This window comes from Sardina pilchardus, chromosome 1 (assembly GCF_963854185.1).
Source record: "Sardina pilchardus chromosome 1, fSarPil1.1, whole genome shotgun sequence".
NCBI lineage: Eukaryota > Metazoa > Chordata > Actinopteri > Clupeiformes > Clupeidae > Sardina > Sardina pilchardus.
This window is the reverse complement of record NC_084994.1, coordinates 49878377-49900547: the sequence shown is the minus strand read 5'-3', so window position 1 is coordinate 49900547 and position 22171 is coordinate 49878377.

Genomic DNA, 22171 nt, shown 5'->3' with positions numbered 1-22171 from the left:
TTCCATCAGCAGCGCTCCAATATGGTGTGAGGCTGATGCGGAGGGTGTCGAGGAGGCCATGTTCTTATTGTTGTAGACTTCAGGACGGTAGAGAAAAATGTTGGACCTTCTGTGAGCCTGAGCGGGCTGCTGCGGTCGGAGGAGGAGGCAAGCGGGCGGGCGGGTGGGCGAGATCGCTTTCGAAGGATCCATTACCCCTCTCCCCACTGGGCCCGTCCGCCGCCATATTTCTGCCGTTAGCCTTTAATCTGCAGTAGGAGATTTATGTATTTCCAAACTTGGCAGCGAGGAGACTTTTCTCACACGTCTTGTGGCCTTGCAATCAGCACTGTTAGAGGAGCGAGTCCTCCGGGATGTGGACTTCTGGCAGAAGAGGGGTCAGTATTTTTCCTCTACCATCCCACTGAGCGTTTTTCCCGGCTTGACGGCCCATTGTCAATTGTCTTTTTATCAATTTTTTGGATTAAAGTTTTTATTTTTTCCCCAAGTTATGTAAGTCGCCCATAAACACATCAAGAAGATGAATTATTGACAGACTGGGGAAGATTTTGGCGATACTTTTGTAACTTGTGACAGTGTAATTGTACCAGATGCAGAGTGAACTCACCCCACTCAGATCGGGGTCTGGCCGGGCGCCAGGGCTGGCTGCTCCAGGCTCGCTGTGCCTGCGGGGGGTCGGTGAAGTACCCTCGGACGCGCTGCCTGCCTGCCTGCCTGGCTGGCTGGACCGCAGAGAAACGGCTACTATTAATGCGCCCCGTCAGATGATCCAGAAGGTTCCTGCTGGTGTCCCGCTTAAGTGCCTATGTGGACAGTAACATGAGCACCGGCTTTCATTATGACCTCTAGATCGGACTGTCAAATATACACCCCTAGTACACAGGGGTCAAAAGGGTAGAAATATACTTAGCACGGTAACTAGGGAATCATATCACATGCCTCTCATATTTGTCTTTATTGATAGCAGCGTTTTAGCATGTTTTGTAAACAGATCCGTATGGCAGTACGTTCAGCTTCTGAAGCTTCAGTTCAGTGCTGCTCAGAGGCCTTGTCCTCGTTTAGTCTCAGTGTGACTGTACTCTGCGCTTGAGTTTGTTTGAAATTTAGTCTGATGGGAATCGGCCTTTCTCAGTTGATTGATGATTGATGATGGTGTTCCACAATCACAGAGGGAGATAGTTCTCTGTATTACTCATGCCTTTTTTTCTCCTCTGCTATCAAGTGTCTGGGTGTGAGGCTTATCCAAACATGCGCCTCTCACAAATTCAAGCTAGACAGGCTCAAAATACCAACAGTGTTCCAAGCATGTCACAAAGCCTCCTTCAGAGAGATGTTTTCCACGGGCTTGCGTTTGATATAGTTAATCTGCTCCCCCCCATCCTCTCTCTCTCTCTCTCTCTCTCTCTCTCTCTCTCTCTCTCTCTCTCTCTCTCTCTCTCTCTCTCTCTCTCTCTCTCTCTCTCTCTCTCTCTCTCTCTCTCTCTCTGTCTCTCTCTCTCTCGTTAATCCAGTTTGACTCAGCATATGGTCCATGTCACTGAGTCAGGAAGTAGACGGTGAGCCAGCCGGCGGAGCGCGTGGCCCGGTGGAGGGCCGGCGGAGCTGGATGGCGTGCGAGGGGCCTCGGGGCCTCGGAGCGGAGCGCTGGATGCCAGGGCACGAGGGCGCTGGAGAGCGTTTCCCTCAGGGGGCTTTAATCAGACGCACAGGTGATCACTTCCTGTCCCTTCACACGACACGCCGCACTCCGTCACCAGAGGCGGTGCAATCATCTTGTCATCATCTGGGGCCGGGTAACTCGCACTGCAGAGGGAACACCTTGTGGCACTTTAATCTGGATTCAATCACCGTGACATGTTGGCGTGTCTAAATGGAGGCATACCTGCTCTTTGGCTCTTTGGCTGCCTTACGTCTTTTGGGAAAGATACACGTAGATGATAATAAGAGGGTTTTTGTTGGAGTCGACCGGAATGATTCATGATTTAAAAACGTAGATACTGAGTGACGGGGTTAGAGGTCCTAGGGGACTGGAGGGTTTCATAATGTTTGTGGTTGGTGAACGTTTCTCATTTTTAAGCAGCTCAGATGTTTCAGATGGCTGTGTTTTGCTATAACAGATCAGACCTATGACGAAGGACATTTAGAACAGTTCTCATTTGCACAGCTTTAGAATAGGAAAATATACATTTGTAAATTATGTGACCGGATGGGGTTTTTACTCGTTTAAATATGCATTTTTATACAGCCTGTAAACAAATGCACATTCATGAACCAACTGGCCAGTGGACAGAATCCATGATGCCTAACAATGTGGTCTGTCTGCGGATTAACGATTAAAATACGTTTTGTGTATGAATTCAAACCTGCAATTAGATGGTGAAAATCTAATGAATTCCAGAGCGCAACAGGAGACATGCCAGGTCATTAATTCTAGAGGCCCATCTCATATATTTTGAAACCTTTGTCCAGTAATTGGATGCTACAGTTATATGTGCAGCTGCATTGAAATCTAATACCGTCCTTGTGTCCGCTTGCGGAACATTCGGTCGAATAAAGCCTCGGTAGATGAAAGGCCGTGCCGTCTGAAAAACGTCTCTTGTGCATATGACCGATTGTGCGCTGATAGTTTCTGCCAGTCCGAATAAGTGTCACACACGGACGTATTAATATTGCTACAGCTGATGTCCTTCGCAGGAGTTGTAAAACGTTATGCAATTGTGCAGTTGTTCCCCACATGCTGTGGCAGATGTTCTTTCGGCAGCTGTCTGAGCATGTTGAAATGGCACCGGGAACAAATTGAAGTTGTTAATGATGCGGTAAACTTACTGAGATTGGCCTCATCGACTGAGATCAGAATAAAGCTGCTGTCGAGTGTTTGCTTTTGCAGCCACCCGTAGAGTTATTGAGAGAGTGTGTGTGAGAGTGTGTGTGTGTGTGTGTGTGTGAGAGAGAGAGACAGCTAGAGAGAGAAAGGAAGAGAGGATTACGAAAGAGATTGGGAGAGAACACTTGAGGTGACTGCAAGGTCATTAGCTAATCAAAAGCACGACTCAGGAGGAGAAAAACTTGAGACATTCAATTCCCCCTGATGTCCCCTATTGTCTAATCCACTTACAGGCCCTTGCAGTGGATGTTCCGTAAGCAAATATTGATCCAACACAAACGTGTCCCCAGGCTAGTGCTCATTAGCGCTCTGCCCTAGTGTGGCTGTGAGGAAAGTGTAGTCATATACAGGTTAAAAGGTAACGTAAAGGTTCATATACACCTGGCAAAGAAATATGATCTAATGATGCTTAAATGTTGTGAAATCTGTTGTGGGATTTGTAGTTCAAGCAGCAGCATCATGTAGGCCAAATGCCCTTGGGTGCTCTGGTCTGATTCTAACCCACATTGATTTCCCAATCCCACCCTCACCTCTCTCTCCCACTTGCTTCATGTATTGACCATACTATCTGCATAAAGGTGTGAAAGCATAAAGGCAACGCAAACGGCCCAAACAAATGCTCGAAAAAATTCAGTCATGCAAAGAATACCAACTAACCTATTGTTCCATCCCTGCATGCCAATAATAAAACCCCTCTTGAGCCATTTTTTATATTTCTATTTTATATCCTTTTGGATGTTGCTTTATATGACAAGACTATCCGTGTCTAAACTGTAATTGTTTTCACATGCAGGCAAATAGTCACCCATTACACCTTCAGCACAACTTTATCACTCAAAAAATGTTGAAAAACAGAAACGTGGTCGTCATGTTATGAGGCCATACTGAAGCAATATTTCAGTGATGTGACTACAGCTCCATGTTACTTTGACATCATGGATAATTTGTATGGTAGGAGCAGGCTTCACTCAGTCTCTTAGGTTTGTTTTTGAGAGTGCTAGACCAAACTTATATGTTTACTAAGAAAAGGATAAAAGGTCGCACTTTAACATGTTTTTATTGCACAGACGCGTTTCGGCTTAGCGCCTTCCTCAGTGTGCTCCTTTGACATCATGCTCAGATGTGTGGTACAGGGGATCTTAGGGGAGCTAGACAGATGAAGCTGTGCCTGATGGACTCCTCAATCAATGAGGTTTGTTTTAAGACTCTACAGGAGCCATGCTCATGCTCTCCACCTCTCCATCTAGGGCTAGGCCCTGCCAGAACAAGCAAGCAGGGATGTAAAATTGCTCAATTGTAGTACATGCTCTTTTGTTAGAACCTTGCTTGCAGTTGCCATGTTCAATAAATCTGTCCGAGAAATAATTCTGTTTTCTTTTTCCAAAGAACGTGGTAAGCTTATAGAGAGGCCTAATTTTCTTTTCAAAATAATTCACTTTGATCTATAATACATATTAAAAACAGGATTATTTGTTTCTTGTGAGATTTATCTTTCAGTGTCTGCCATCATGGTTGTTGATTACAATATTTTCTCCTGAGTATGCATGCATTTTCATATTAACTTATGTGTGAAATAGTTTCTGATTAGCTAAGAGTAAATCCCATTCTCTCTGAACCAAATGTTCAGTGGTCTGAACCCTTTATTTACTTCATCACTCTTTTGCCAAGACGCATTAACAATTTCCATCTGGGTAGGATCCGTTTTCAAATCTCATTTACCCTCTTTTTTAGCAAAACTCTAAACACAATCTCACTCATTAAAACACACTTTGCACTCTGAAGGACCTATGAGGCATAACAGTTGCCACAGGTAGCAGAAGTTTAACATAATCACATATAAATCATTGTGTATACACAAGAACTCAAAACTGTTCACACTTGCAAATGATGACATGGCACCAAAATCTGCCTGTTCAGAGTGCACAGTGTTAGGTCATTTCCCTTTCCCCCCTCCTGAAGATTATATTCATGTGTCCTGTTTTGTAAATTAATGTACTATTTTGGATGAAAGTTTTGGTTGTTTCGGGAAGTGCAGGAGGCAGGAGAAGAGAATCTCTGCTTTTTTTTGCTTACATTGCCTAACCCCCTGGTTGTAAAGGGTGACGTAAGAACAGGCAGCGTAGGAAGAGTTGGGTGAGGATGGATGGAAACAAATCTGAGAGGAAGAGGAGAAGTGTGTGTGTGTGTGTGTGTGTGTGTGTGTGTCTGTGTGTCTGTGTGTCTGTGTGTCTGTGTGTAAGAAGAGGTGAAAGAGTAGGAAGAGCAATATCAAGAATTTCATGAAATGAAATGTGAGCAGTTGGGATCATGTTCTAATTGTGGAAGGACTTTCATGACCGTCATGCATGCAGTACATGACAGTATGCAATATCTAAAATGTTTTGAATATGTTTTCCTTCCAAAAAAATTAATCAATTGCAAATGAGGTATTTAGACCGTCGATAAAACACAATGTGAGCAGTTCAAACTATTTGAAGGCGATGTGAGTTGGTGATGACTCAAAGGTTTTTGTCAAATCTAGTTTATTTACAGTTTTGAGGAAAAGCCTGAGGCTTTCATGAAATGAGTGTCAGCCATTGCAAAAAACCTAGGGTAGTGTAGGTGGATGTTCTTCTCATTCATCTGATTGTGAATACGGCCACGCACTTCCTCGGGTCATTGCAGGAGCTGGACACAGAGACAAGCGCATGTGCATCCTTGCGCTCTGGGTACCTGCGTCCCCACACTGGCTCCTGTCATCATTAGGGGCCGTCCCGTCCCGTCCAAACTGAGCTTACATTCACCATGCGCAGTGAAAAGATGGATTGTGGCAGCCCGCTGAGGGGAAATTGACTAATGTCTGCAAAAGTGCTTGACTGAAATGTATCTGCTTTAATTTTTTCTAAACCGCCATTAGAATTCCTAACAACATTAAATAATAATAGAAAAAAAGAATATTGGCGCGGATTAATGATAATAAAAGGCTCCTGGGCATGATATTAAAAATCTGATCCGTTCCTGTTTGGGTGCTCCCCTCCCATCACCATACCGCGCTGGCTGACCAGTGCTATTTTCGAAGCAGGTTAATTTGATGACCAGCGCAGGTCAGACGTTAAGTGGTCCACGTCATTTAAAAAGGCAACCCACTCCGGGCACTCTGCATTGACCTGACTGCGGAGGCAGCAGGGCCGGAGGAAGGCGCTCCCCTCACCCGGGCCCTTTATTGAGTGTTGCTGTGAGAGTGGCCTCAGTGGACACCCCTCTCCAGTGTCTGTCAAACATGATGGATGTCTTCATTTTCCCATGTCTGACTCACATCACAATTATTTATTAATAAACCAGGGTTATGGTCTCTAATATTTATTAATAAACCAGGGTTGTGGTGTATACTGTGTCAGACAGAACGAGACCAGATTGCAAACCGTGGCCCCACATTGCGTCACGCTCATGACAAGGTCCATAGGGTCTTTGGACAACGTATAACTGCCAGACAATGGACACGGTAATGAGCCTTTTGCACGATCAAAAGGAAGTTTTAAAACATTGCGTTGGGTCAGTAAGTTCCTGAAGAAAACCAGAGGCAGACCCTTTTTTTGAGCATAACAGCATTGTTAGTCAGCTGAGGAGTTTACTTGTGTCCATATTCCAGGAAGGGCCGAGCAGAAGCCAGGTAGGAGGGAGACACTGAAGCTAGGGGCCGGCAGGAGCCTCGCGTGTAAGAGCCATTTCCTCTAATCACTCAACAGCAAAGATGGCCTATGTCTTTGAGGAAGCTCGAGCGGCGAAAAATGCTGACAAAAATAACTCTTGTGTTTAGAGACTGTAAACTGTGGCACACACACACACACACACACACAAATATATGTACCTTTTGATAATTCAGCTGCGTGAGACACAACGCAGACGCTTTGGCCAGCTCCAAACAGAGAGCTAAAAATATAACCAACTGTGACATTATCACTCAGGGCCAAGGCATTTATGGATTTCATTGGGATTGTTTATGTTGTTTACACTTCACAAACATTCTGCCGAGCCTACCTCCCACTCACTCCGCCTCTCTCTCTCTCTCTCTCTCTCTCTCTCTCTCCTTCCCTCTTCCACTCCTATCACTTTTTTTTAAGGAAAGGGACCTACTGGAGTTCTGGCTCTACATCACCTCTGACTCATACACTGATACTTGCACTCGTTCCCCCCACACATTCCTGTCAACTTATTAACTCCGCTTTTCCCCCGGCATTACTTAAACGCATCGGACTTTCTGTCTATAACGTCCGTCAGAAACAGAGCATTTGTGGCCGTTTTAAGATAGTGTTAACCCACCAACGCATAAGCTCATAAAGATTGGTCACTCCTAAAATGCTGAAGCAGCCAGCCAATATTATGCTGTTTTATGTGTTTAATTTAGGAAATAATTATCTCAAACGATTGAAATAGACTCCAGTCAGCATTAGTGTCCTGACAGAAGATCGGGTCATATCTCACCTGTCTCCTCTCCATTGTCCTCTCTCAACATAAAGCTCGTGCTGAGGTAAGTGAGGACGGACCTGCCGAGGCCGAGCGTGACGCCACCCCTGTTATCTGCCCACAGCACTCATCGCCTGAGCTCCGCTCGTGCGGCCAGCTCTATTTACTGCAGGAGAGTGTGGACGGCCGCCAGTGGCTCTCAGCAGACGATTACGACAGGTTTATTTGTTGCCGCCTTCTTGAGAGGACATATAAACTAACATGTTGCCAAGATGAACTCTTCATGCGTGCGCGACCTGAGGGAGGAGGCGAATAAAAGAATAGCAGGTGAACTGGTCAGAAAGGGAACTCTCTGTTCTGTTGTGTATTGGCTGGTTTGGAATCCCAGCTTCCCCCTCCCGTCTCACTAGACTCATATCCACGTCTGTTGGATGTCCAGTCCTCTTAGCCGCATTCATAGGGCAATATGATTTGGGTCTCATCCACAACTTGAACCATTGCCAGGGAAAAGAACGAGCAAGGAATCTAGCCACTATGGGCTAATAACATGGAACACTGACAATGATCTATTAGGTTACAATTTCCAGATGTGTGGTAGATTAATTATTAATATATGGAGTGGTCTATTCATTTGTTCCACATGTAGGTCTACTACTCTAGTGCAAGACTGATCCACTTACAGATGGACTTATGGTAACTGCAGCCCTGATCTGAACATGAGATGTGCTGTTTTTTAAATGAAATCCACTTTGTGAAATGACTTCTTTCTATAAAGACATCTGCAGTCAAGTTTTATTATATTATTTATTAACTACACTGCTATTGTGGTACATGCATATGCTCTACTTTTCAACAAAGCCGATTAAATTAGACATCATATCTCAATGTGATCATTTTACACCCTTGACTTTTTTTTTTGTCAGAGACAGGTGGGTGGGTGATTTTGGGCTCTACGAAAAGATATTTCACTCTCTTGGACTTGTGGCGCAGTGCCTCAGAGTGAGTTCAAAGCCACAGCAGAGGAGAGCTCACTTCAAAGGGGCCGGAGACCGCCGGCTTTGGCACCTCCGTCTGCCAAGACATTATCCTGCATCTGCTCAATCTCCCCAGCTGTGTGATCCATACTGTAGCTGAGCGCCTCACCGGCAGACTTAGATTAAAGCAGATCTTTGACTCGGGGGTCAGACGGACAATGTTTCCAGAACCTCCTCCACCCATGCAGCCAATAAAGCTCGCACCTAGAACACCTTCCTTTCCCCCTCAACTTCAGCCTCACTCAAAACACCCACAACAAGGGGAGGCCAGTGGTGTACTAATGGGAAAATCAGATCTGCCTCTGTCAAACTCTCGCTCTCTCTTCAGTCCCTGGCTCTGAATGAGATAGTGTTTTCATTCAATTAAGAGTGACTGACTAAGCAGCTCTGTGGATTACATTAAAAGCACCGTTGGCTGGGTTTGGGGACTCGAGTGAAATCTAATTTTCACTCGCAGTAATTTGACTTCATTCAGATCCCACAGTCTTGAAACTGATAACCATCAAAGCCTTGTTTCTTTTGATAAACCATAAGGGCCTATTCAGACATATTTTTGCAGGCCCACATGAAACAAATGGCTAGGTTGCACTGTAGGCTTCATTCTAGCATATTTAACCCTTTTTATGCTTTCTATTTGAAAGGTTTCCTGAAACTTTCAGTGTTGCGCAAATTCCAGAAATATTCTTTTTTTTTTTTTATTTCACCCTGTCTGTTGCACACACAAAACTGAGTGTTGAAATGGTTTCCATTACACTCTTTCACAGGAATGGCTGACGGTAAACAAATCCCATCCCCAGAGTGCTGGCGTTGAGACACAGTGCGAGTGAGTACAGGATACAGCTGGAGGAGCCCGTCCCACCCGTCGGCCATAGACTGTCACCGAGCGGGAGAAGATCAGTGTGTTTCAGGCACATCCTCCCAAACGACGCCAGTGGGAACTAAGGTTGGAGCTTTTTTTTACGACGTGAAGTTCATACAGATGTCTTGTCTAGCCTGGGTGAACCCAGACGAGTCTCTGAGCGCATCCTCCTATTCAGGCCCATTTCCGAATCACCAAAAATAATGGCAGCCAACCGCAATCGATTATCCGGCACGCGGCGGGCATTGATGACAGACAGAGGAGTACAGTTAGCAGTTCTGTTGAATACCAACAATGGCTGTCCTGTGCTGATGGCGTCAGTGTTGATTGACACTTACAGTATGTGTATTTTCTTTGGAAATGAGTAAACATCTGTTTTCAAAACCTTTGTTTACAAAAAAAGATGTGTTTGCTGCTGTCCTTTCAAGAGGATTTGGAAAGAGATAAATGTATCCAATTAAGATTAATTTCACTTCTGGTTATGGTCCTTGGAAATGGGAAGTGAACGACGTCAGCTGAGATGAGAATTGGTTCCTCCTCCTCCACACTATATCCATTTTTGGTTTGTCAATTCAAGACTTTGTGTCCTCACCACACGCTGACTGTTTTGATGGCACACACACTCACTGAGGGCTACACTATTTGAGGTCCTCTCCTTTGTTGATGTCAACATAACACCCCTGTTTGACCTTATGGTCATTATGCAATGCCTGCCCTCTGATCACAGAATACATAAAGAACGCTGTGTCCAGTGTCATCCTCCTGGTATTAGCTATCCAACTCTCTAACACCCTCTTCAGCCGTTGAGGTGTTCAAGTGGTGCTAAACGTCACCATTACGTAAGGCACTGGGCCATGGTGGAAAATGCACATTGTTTTTTTCAGCACCTGTTGTTTATACCTGCCTCAATATAACTAACAATCTTATCTTCTGTTTATTCCACGTAGATTTGCTCAGGACTTAATGAATGTGCCAAGCAAGGCCACCTACCTCGCAACGTAAGCCATTTGTTATGCCAAGACTCCAGGAGAGTGAAGAATTTGTTGTGAGTCAGGGGAACGAAACAGATGTCCGATAGGGGTTTGGTGCCATGTTTAGGCCTACCGATGCCCGTCCCGAGCCAGAGGGCACCTTCTGGGCCGTAAAAGTGCTTCTCTGGCTCAGCGACTGGTTTGACGTTGGTGGTGATGTCTAGAGGGGTCTTGCTAACGTTAGGAGGGCAGAGTTAGGAAGGGTGTGCCAGTCCTCGTCTCTTCTGGTTTCATCAGAAATGTTCTCCAGCTAGCCACTAAGCCACAACATCCCTGCTCAGATTCGTCCCATTAAGAGCAAATAGGAGAGGCTTTACTTTAGCCCTTGATATGTATCAAAGAAATATGATTTTTTTTATACTATCACTCAACCAGCATTTTTCAGCATAACCACTAATGATAGGTGATTTGTGTGTGTCATAAAATCACCAGGATCTAACGTTTGCCAGATATGCCACTGGCACCAGTGGGCTTCCAAAACACTAAATACATAATGAAGATCTCTCGGAGGTATGGCCGGGGTCAGCTAACCACTGACTGAATAATGACCAATGAGTTATTGCATTTAAAGATTGAACATAACCAAAGTCTGAATGCTAATGACAAATACAGGGCCATTGCTCCTGCCTTGAGAATAGGTTGCTATCAGACTCAGATGTGATTCACAGGCCGGACCTTTCACAATCAAGTGTGTCATGCACACTACTTCACACCATAAAAGATATATATATATATATATATATATATATATATATAATGATTGATGATATTAGGCTCATGGTCCTTCTGTTTTTTTTATTGTTAGATTGCAGTCATCTTTGATGCAATCTACTGTAGATTGCAGTCTACTAGCATGACCCCAGGCATGAGCCCCCCCCCCACACACACACGCACACACATACATCATTCACCCCCTGCAGCTCTTACTCTTACCCCCCCATATGCACAGTAGGCGAAGGAACTGACCATTTCACTGCATTGTTTGTAGTAATCATATGCATGTGACAAATAAACATCCTTGTATCCTTGTATCTAAAGCCAGGAATATGATGTGATTGAACATTGGACATTCACACCTTTGGAGGTCAACGACACCTCTTACTGCTGCAGTTTTTGCAGTGCAGAATTTGTGAAGTCAGTGTTATTCATGGTTAGAAACGTTTAAAACATGGTAAATAGGGGAATGTTTGGATTTATTTAATAGCAGACACCATGGTGTTTTTTTCTGTCTGTTTTGTAACTGTAAAAAAAGCTTTAAATGCTACACTCATTCATTCCCAGTCTTTGCACACCGGTGCACAGTTAGCAATGATTTACTGGAATGGGCCATGCGCTGTAGTTTTAACATGATGGAATGTGTTCGTTGGCGAGCCCATATAGTTGTTACAGAGTCCCCTGATTCTCACCTCCGCTTGCCGCTCTCTCTGCTGTCTGAGTCCTGCTGCTCCGTGTGATGTGAGTGAGTGTGCAGTGCAGTGCCACTGTTTACACCAGCTGGGAGTCTCCTCTTCTTCCTCCTCCTCATCTTCCTCCTCCTGCCTCTTCATCACATACTTCTACTCCAGCAACACATTAATGAGACTCAGGTGGACACTGAATGACTGTTAACTAGCTAGCGCACACGGCAGGAATGAGGGGGGGGGGGGGGGGGGGGGGTTGGAGAGACACACCACAACGGCTAAGAGTACTGCGTTATGCAAGTAGTCACTATGGTTGTTGATGGTATAAACTAAGAGTCTTGTGTTATGTAGTCACTATGGTTGATCTATTCTGCGTGTATACTGTTCTGCTTGAATCACATGGTTTATCTTTAGTTTGTTTGGGTACACTAGACCGTGGTTCATGTATTCTAAGGTAATGAGGCTCGGTATCACAGCCTTGAAACAGCTCTGTTGCCACAGGTCCTCCTCAGGTAAACTTGTCGAGTGACAGCAATCAGTGGGTAGTAAAGTAGCAAACATTACAAACAACACATTCAAATAAACAAGTGGAGTTTTGAGCAGAACATAAGATTGTCAGTCTGATTTGTAGAATTCTGTGACTCATAAGAGACTTTCACTCTCATATTACAAAAGAGCCTTCGCGCTTCCAGGGAATAGAAAGATGACTCTGTTGAGGAAGGATTGTGTTATGCAAGAAGTCACAATGATGGTAAACTAAGAGTACTGTGTTATGCAGTCACTATGATGGTAAATTAAGAGATGGTAAGTTGTGTCATGCAAGTAATCACGATGATGGTAAATTAAGAGTATTATGTTATGCAAGTAATCACGATGATGGTAAATTAAGAGTATTGTGTTATGCAAGTAGACACTATGGTTGATAATGGTATTGTGTACACAAATAGTCACGATGATGATGGTGATAAGAGTGTTTTGGGTTATATAAGTAGTCACTATGATCTATTCTGCGTGTATACTATGCTGTTTGAATCACATGGTTTATTTTTAGTTTGTTTGGGTACAATAGACCATGGTTAATGTATTCTTAGGAAAGCTTGGAATCACTATCACAGCTCTGAAACAACACAGGTCCTCCTCAGGATAACTTGTCAAGTGATAGCCATCAGTGGGCTCTTATTCACACCCGGCCTTCTTTATAATCGTAGAAGTAGTAAACATGTGGCCTACAGGTGGCATTTTGAGCTGAACGCAAGATTGTCAGTTTGATTGAGTTCCGTGACTCATAATTTCAGAGACTTTTACTCACGTATTGTAAAAGGGCCGCTGTGCTTCCAGGATAAGATGACTGTTGAAGAAGGTGAGAGAGCATCTCTGAGGGGCTCACTCAGTGTTCCCCACCCTGTAATCAGTACACAACCTCCATGCACTGCAGCACCGCAGCCTTTATAAGGTACAGATAACGGCCACTGCTTCGTTTTTTGGCTTCTTCCACGTCACTTTCCCCTCGTCCATGCAGTTGTGGCTAATTTTGGGAGTGATTCAGCATTCATGTACGCAAGGTTGGCTCTGTGTTGCAGAATGGGGGGTGATTTGTTTGACTTCCCTGAGGAACAGACCTCATGGAGATTTGTTCACTTTTGGCTGAGAGGAGCCGGGACCTGGCAGAGGCCCATTGCTGGTATGAAACCAAAAGTCACGTCCGTTCTGCTGCTTAGCATCCTCTGTCAGTTGTGTTTAACCCTTAGTGCTCAGATGACCTGCTACCTTTTTCTGCAAATACAGCATGCTGAAATGCCAGCAATGGTATCTATTCCAATCTATATGGACTGATATTAAACAATTTTGCATTTGATCTGTTCTGATTTGTTTTTCTTGATTTATTTATATATTTAGAATTTTACCCACAATGACAAACACTGCGAACAAACACATTTAGCAAAAGACATTTAAATATGGCTTATTTTTTTTGTATTTCTATAAATTCTCAGGTAGAAGATAATATAACAGAAATCATGACTCAAGCCATACAGATGCAAAATTCTTGCCTGCATTGATATTGCAATTAGTTAATTTTGTTGATACTGTGAACTAAGATTACTAAGATTTTTCAAAACCTTGCCTTTTCCCAGGGCACATTTCTTACCCAAACATCACAATTTTCCTCCACATAGGTTAGCTATGCTGAATATAGTGCTCATTTTGTCCTCGGGCCTTTCTACGGGAATGGAAATCATTACATCAGGGTCTGAGCAGTGAGGCGTCGTTCTCTACGGCGCTGAGAGAAAACAAGGCTGAAGGAGGCCTGTATGCGTGAGCAGCGTGGAGATCGGGTGCAAAAACCTCCCCATCAGCACATGGGTGCGTTATGGGTCCCGTTTTACTGCATCCCCGTCATTAATGCTTAATGGCTGGTGTGGCGCACGCCTGGCAGCCCTGCTGTAATTTCCCGTGAGTGAGAGTCAGCTCACGGAGAAGAGGTGCTCACGGACTTTATCAAGCTTTGACAGCGTGTGCGTGTGTGTCTCTCTCTGTGTGTGTGTGTGTGTGTGTGTGTGTGAGAGAGAGAGAGAGAGAGAGACTGTGTGTGTTTGTGAGACTATGTGTGTGTGTGTGTGTGCACGGCACATCAATTAAACCGCTGCTGACTTCACCAGAAGCCTCCATTCATAAATCTGCCTCCCCGCAGTAGGCCTGCCTCCCTGGCTGCCGGGGCCGCTTTGCTAGCCCACTGGGAGGAGGAGGCTCATTTGTCACTGCGGAGGGTGCCAGTGTTGCTCCAGCACATGTCAGCAACACTGCTCCTGTGTGCACTGCGCGCCCAGCGACTCCCTCCATAGGCAGAGCCCTGCGGCCAGCTCAGGTCTATCAGGTGAAATCCAAACCTTATTATTGTTATCTGTGCTGAGTTTGTATTTTTATTAATGTTCTATAAATGCCTCTTTTATAGCCTGTTTCTCTCTCTTTTGCTCTCTCTTGTTTCTTTCTCTCTTCCTCGCTCATTTATTCTCTCTCTCTCTTTTTCAGTTAAACTGGAAACTGGCCTAAATCCAGACAGCAGAAATGCCCTTTTCCTGACCAAGCACACATTATTCTCTCTCCCCAGCCTCCTTGTTGGCAGACAATTTGTATCCACACATATGAATAACTTGTAAGTGCAGGTCATCTGTGAAGTATTTGGAAACAGCCAATCAAACCTTGGACTGCCGAGAATGACTGGAAAATAACAGTGTTGGCATGGCTGTTCACGCCATCTTGCAAGGACAGTAAACAAAATCAAAGTCAACCAGAGTTCTCATTATGAGAGCAAGAGGGATGGATTGTTTGTCTGGGCACTGGTGACTAGTGCCGCTGGTTTGGCCAAGCCAATATTGAATCAACGTGAAGTGTGCCTACCAGACCTCGGCTGCATAGCTGCCATTGTTTATGTTCATAAAAAAAGTGGTACCAGTCATTTTGTATCCATTCTGATTGTGACGCTGAACGGTAGTAAACTCTGAATGGTTAATGTTAAGAGATGGAGCATGACCACCTCTTTGAGGGCTTAAATCTAATCAAGCCCTCATTTTATGGCCCTTCAGGAAAAAGATACATTTCAAAACGAGTTAAAGTTTGAAGCTTATGTCTGGCACACTTTTTGGGTCAATGTTGTGCCCCAGAATTGGTAGCTTCAGGGCGCAACAAACGGCCCCTAATTTCCCCTGGTTCAGTATCCCAGACAGTGCTCTGTGCTCTAACAAGGGACAGACGGGCGAGAAAAAGCCACGGAGGCAATTTAATGTCAGCAGAACGCCCACTGACTGGACGAGTTTCTCGTTAACCTCCTTCGGTCAGTGTTGAGCGGGGTCAGTGGGGGCTCCTGCTGCCGCCGATGACCTGTGATTTTGTTTACTTTCTGTTTCCTGTATCTGCTCCTGGGGTGACAAGAATGGCCTCACCAGTGACCAGTGGAGATGAGAGGGACAGAGCAGGCCAAGAAGTGAGATCAGGCTATTTTCACCTCAGCACCGCGTCATCTGTGGAAACTTTCACTTTGATGTATGTGTGAAAGAGAGAGAGAGAGAAAGAGGGAGAGAGAGAGAGAACGGTTCAGAGGGAGAGAGAGAGAGTGTGTGAGAGAGGTGCATGTCTGTATGTGTATGCCCAGTGGGGGGTGGGGGGGGGGGGGGGGGGACTGACTTGGAGAGGGCCAGTGTAGGCATTCTAATAGCATTTGACTATGTAGGGTGGGCAACAATAATGGCCATCACCTACCTGCCCCAGGCGCCTATAATAGCAACTTCATCGGCAACAAGACCATGCTTTGCACAAATATAATCATCATTTCATTCAATCAAAATGATCAAACTGGTTTGCTAGCAATAGTAGATTTGATTGTTTTGATCAATATCACTGAGTACATTTTGTCATCTTTCGAATTCTGTGGAGGACCATAATGGGCCCTCTGTGATGACATAGCTTTTACTGTATATGGAAAGAAAAAACACATTGGAGAAGATTTTCCTCTTTTGTAAAAAATAGCATTTATAATATGCTCATTATTTAAGCATTTTCAGACAAAAAAGGACCCCATGGTTAAGCTGCCAGCAAAGATCATCTTGAAACCACATTTCTTGCATAACAGATATGATAGGGCCAACCTCTTTTTACAACAATCAAGATGATTTTCAAAGTAATGGCACCACCAATGACCGCAATCCTTGGCTATAAAATATATATATATAAAACTACCCCACTTGCCATGTCTATTGTTAGCATACTGTTACGTCAATTCAGACAAATCCAGGGGAGGCTTTGGGCACAGATATCTTTGATAGATTACAGCTACCTTGTAAAAATAGAACTGTTTGATTACTACGATATGTCTGACAGCCAAGTTAAATTTGATGTAAGTGAAGGAAGGTGCCGCACACTGCGTGTTAATGAGAAGAAAGTTGAATAGGCGATAATGTTTCGGCCTACAAGGCCCTCAACAGATTACGTGTAGTGCCTTCAGGCAACAGAGACTCATATAGCTTAGGTCTAGACACCTTGATGGAAATCAATTAGTCAGCTGATCACTATCCAAGACGAAACACCATCGGGTTGAGGACGTCATCAGATACTGTAGGTCGGCCCCAGCCAAATTAGATTGCCCATTTGTTCACCCTATACGGAGGAGTTGGTGAAGGGTTTGGAGGACAGAGGTCAGATTGACACTTGATAGAGAGCAAACTGAGATGGGATCAAATCTGTTCTCTCCTCTCTGTCTGTTTCAGGGGAGCAGGAAGCGAGGAGGAAGGAGTAGCAGGCGTAGATGTCCCCTCATTTCCAACACAACATCGTGCGTGTGTGTGTGTACGCGTAATGTGGTAGGTACACGCAGCTGGTATATGTGGATGTGGATGAGTTCTTTTATCCCCAAATGTATTGACTGGCATGACCCACCATGCAATGGGAAAATGATCAGCACCTTTCCCATCATTTACAATAGTACATGAAACAGCATGAGATCATTATTGACTTCAAACCTGTTTCATCTGTCACTATTCAGTCCCACATGAGATCTGAATTTGCTTGTAATAATAACAAGAGAAATATTATGGAAATTGAATTATACTGTATGATTCCTTATTTCTAAATGTCAACTTCATCTTCGCCTACCTTCATCACACCTATGTTTTGACCAAGTATCTCATTTCAGACTCAGTTCTGCAAAACTCAAATACGATGACATGACGTAGTATCTTTTTTATCTGCCATGAGAGATGACCAGATTCAGCTCCATTATGTTTCCACCAAGTGATATGGCATTATATGTCTGGCTTTAGTCCCAAACGTGACACTATAAAAGTGTTTCTGTCATGGAATGCAAGCTTGCAAGCTATATCTTTCATGGTTTGGTGCTTCAAGCCTCTAAATCACTGGCCCCTGTTTCTCTGGCCGTCCAAACCACAGAACCACATTGGCTTTCAATCTGGAGGAATAAGTTGTGGATGGGAGAGGGTTTTCAAAGCCCTGACATTTTTATGCGCCTGTGGTGAACCAGCCTTGGTTTCCGGGAGATGTATGGAGTGGAATTTTGGGATGCTGGATGACTTGGGGTTTCTGTGCCCCTTCTTCCAGACTTGAGCCCATTTGGAATCAGAGTCCGACTTTGTGGTCAGAAGCGAAAAAAGGTTAAACTCTGTGAATGTTCTAGAAGACCTCCAGGGTGAAGATTTGACAGGTTGGGCTGATTTTTCAAAGAGGTCTGTAAATTATACTACAGGCTCGGCCGACAGCAAACGCTTTGAAGCCATTAGTGTTTGTGTAATAGACACCCTGCCCAATTAATCCTGATGGGGGCAAAATACACCCTGATTTGAACATGAACGATTTGAAGGCCTGAGCCTGATTGCTCGGTTTTAGAGAATAAGTGGAATATGTATATCTAATCAAACATATATACTGACATTTAGTCTGTAGATCACATACTGTACTCTCCTTGAAGGATCATCTAAATTATAGAAAAAAGAATCCTACAGACTCAAGCACTCATATTTGTTTAAAATCATGGCTGTCATGCAGGGACAAATTAAAAATAGTTTGTATATATTTGTGTTAAAGAGGAGACTTTTCCCTGTATCAAGGGTATGGGAACTTGCTGGTGCTGGTGATCTGCTCACCAGAGTTACACAGTAAATCAAGTATGTGCTGTGTTTATGTGTTAGATGTAGGATTTTTGCCAAAAAAGGCAGTAAAAAGGAAAACCGGCGTGTCAGGCATGTGTAGACAAACACTTGTGCTAAAAACACAGATCCATCAGATGTTCTAATGATGTTTACGACGACCCCAGAAAGCACCAGAGCAGCTCATGGCTTTCCTCAAAACGCTGCCGCGCTGCCAGAAACTCTCATTGTTACACGCCATGGAGCTCTTGCTCATAAAAAGAAATGAAATGTTTTTAAGAACCTCCACCCACCCCCCTCATATACTAAACCCACCAACGCACACATACACTCTTTCTGCTCTCCTCTACAGATTGAGTTTATTTTCGTTGTTATTTGAATCAAAATATAAAACTACATCTTCACTTCAAGGCTACTCTCTGGTGTGCGTAAGAAGCTCCATACTAATATGAAAGTTTGTGTGTTTGAATGGCCATTATTCATCTGTGACCTTAATATATTCAAATGCGTGCAACTGCAAGGTGAACCAGGCCCAGATATCCTTCAACTAAGAAATCAGTTTCTCCTCAGGATTCAGGCACATCTGGATCCGTACCTGTCTGTAAAAATGTTTTGAAAGATTTATTATGTACTAACAATTTGAGGCAGATGTTAATACATTTTTCTTAGATATTATTCACAGTGCAATGCATGTGAGATTTTTCACCTTTTCAACAAATAGTATCACGTGTATGAACTAGATAACTTCTCATTCAGTACTTATACTGAACCTATGCAGTACTTAAACTGCACTTATTATGTGGTTTAATGGTAGTCTATCCAAATGGAAAGGCTGGCTCCCCAAAGTGAAGACTCAACCATGAAAATTTTCTGTGATTGTACAATTGGTAGGTGGTGTGAAAGGCCCATACTGTACCAAGAGAATGTATGACTTTCTGCTGTTCAGTTTCTATACTGCAACTATGTGCAGTCGTTTCACTCCTTTCCATGCTAAAATATTCATCTTGACTTCTGGTGAGGCGTAAGAGAGGCCAGCATAAACATGCAGTTTTGCATTCCCCAGGTTGGATTAGAACTATGTGAACATGGGTCGATTTAAAAATGCCTGGCCGGCAGTGAGCTATGTTCCTTGTCTGTGGTAAATCATAAGCTACTGTCTCTGGGTGGACAAGTTTAGGGCCAGGTCTATTCTACTCAGAATTCCAAAGAAAACAAGATTCACTCCAACTATGAGTCATGTGTTTACAACTCTTATATGCACATCTAATGCCGACATTTCAGCCTTCATTCAGACAAATGGAGTGTGCTTTTTTACTTAAAAATTTATTTTTCTGCTGTGACAGCAATCTGCCAATACAGAATTATTGTTGTGAAATTGGCCATCGAAGAAGCATTTCCATATGGTTTGAAACTGAAATCTCAATTTGAGAAGGTGCAATATGTTGATGCCATGAGTTAATTACAAGTGATCACATATTTTTTAATGGCTTTGCCATAGCCCACATATGTCTACTTCATCATTCGATGCATGAGAGTCAGTGGAGTATGAATGAGTGGGTGAGAGGCGATTAAGAGAACAGGCCATGAAGTAGGGTGAGACCAGACCTTGGCTTGGGCACTTCGCACGCAAATGATATTCTATAGCCAACTCGCTCTGGACCCTTCAGCTTTTCCATGGAGGTGCACGTCCAACTTTATCAGCAGAGGGATCGGAGTGGCAAACAGGGTGCCCTTTTCATGAGGGGCCCTCGCTGTCCAGGTAGAAGCAGTTCAAAGCCCTGCAGGTTGACTTGAAGGATGGGGAAGCAGTCAGTGGTTTCTGCGATTGTTTTGTGGTTGCTGGGAGCAAAATGAAGAATTTGGGGAGCAGACTTGGTCTTGGAGGGTTGCGAGGTGTCAGGGGCCAAATGGCAAAAGCAAGCGATTGAGAAAATGGGAGGATGGTTCCTCTTCAGAGCAATGGAGCGGACGTCATCCCCCGGGGCCAAGAAGTGCTTGACTTCTGTTCTCCACAGCCGAACACCGCAACCACTCGAAAAAAAAAGAAAAGTGAGAGGGAAAAAAAGAATGTTCTGGTCTCTGTTCTGGTTTTCAGATCCAAGGTCAATACATTCAGCTGTGGGCTTCAGCTTCAGAAGGCTTTGTGTGAAACTAATGGGCAGGGCTAGGCTCCTCCAACACTGCTCGAGTTTTTTCAAGTGGGTGCGGTTGTTAGGTGACTCTCTGCTATGTTATCAGGCACTGGACTCAACACACAGGCCTATGAAATGAAATCTGCGAGCTTTTAATTCAAACATGTTTGCTTCCTGTGTCTGGGACTGTGTTTTGGCTGTCAGATTTCATTAGGCGCCCAATAAATACCCCATTGATACGCAAGGTTAAAATAGTTTGGTCTGCTTACCTTCCTCCGCCGCTTCAGAAGTTCTTCCTCTGAAATGTTCACGGTGTACTGATGTGTTTTCATGGGCAGATTTATATGTGGCCTCTCATCCCACAAACTCCAACTGAAACATGCCTGTACTGCGCTTGCACACAGGCACGCTGCCACTTGGTGTGTTTCCCTGCAGATAGGTTACCTTAAAGGTGCAGTCGGCGATCCTACGTGATTTCAAGCCCATAACATTTTTTTTTTTGTCACATTCAGCGATTACCTCTGCACAATCCACTAGCTGCCCATTCCTGGAGTACACCGGAACAGTCTCTGTTGGCAGCCTCCAAAAACTGGAAACAAACAAAGTGAGGGTAGCCTGTCCCCCAAACAAATACAAAACCCTGTGTGCAGCCTCTCTGGGAATACTGATGGTAGAGGTGAGCTGCCTCTCTGGTGTGTTTCGTTTGGTACTTTGATTAAAATACAATGTTGTTTTGGACAAAATCATCTGCTAATGAGTTTAACTCACGTTGATATAAACGTAAACATAAAGAAATGCGACTTCCTGCACAATCGCTGACTGCATCTTTAAGTGAGAAGCCTACTGTTTTGATGAATATGATTCCAATGATTTTGACCCATACGTTGTTTTTATTCTGTATTTACAAATGGAACTACATGGCATGACTTTTACGACATGATTACAACCTGGTGTTACCAGTGCTGTGATTTTGTGAACCATTGGTCATGTTCAGTAACCTGTTGAAATGGAAAAGTAGTAAATGTGCTTTGCACACTTTCTCAGTTGTCATACAGAGGTGTCAAAGAATTATGCAGCATTAAACGATATCTCACACTATTTTTGTGCATGCTCCACGGTTCTGTGTTTTGGTGTTCTGTTGAAGTTCTGTGCCAGTGGGAATGTTGACTATTCAGCTCTTGTGACAAGGTTGGCCCTCCACCAGTAGTACCCCTCTGTCTTTGCCTCTAGTGAATGGCGAAGACCTAGCCACTCTAAAATGTTGTTCTTAGTCCACTTCCAGACCACAAGTCTCAGTTCGCTCGGGAGTTTGCCAAGGGGTGGTGGAGTTAAACAAACACGTGCACCTGTCTTCAATACAGAAACACCAGCATCGGCTTAATGCTGATTAAAGCCGCCCCTCGCCTCCACAGTGGCACTGTCAGTCAAAGAGACGGGCGATGTATGTTTTTCAGCCAGAAAAAAAGGGTCATAGAATTATAGTTACCGCCTAAATTCTGAGCAGGTTAGTGACATGCCGTTAAAATCCCAAGCAAGAGAAAGTTATCTTGAAGCATTTTTCTCAACCAGTGTTTTTTTCAGCATCAGGATCTAGAGCAAGAGCCACACATACTGTATCAGCACTGTTACAACAGTGCAGGGGACTGGCAGCTGAAGGACTCTTTGGGGTTGAGGCAGTAGGATCAAAAACTGTTCTGTACTTGTGTTGGTGCCACATGCCCCCATCTATTGTCCCGCG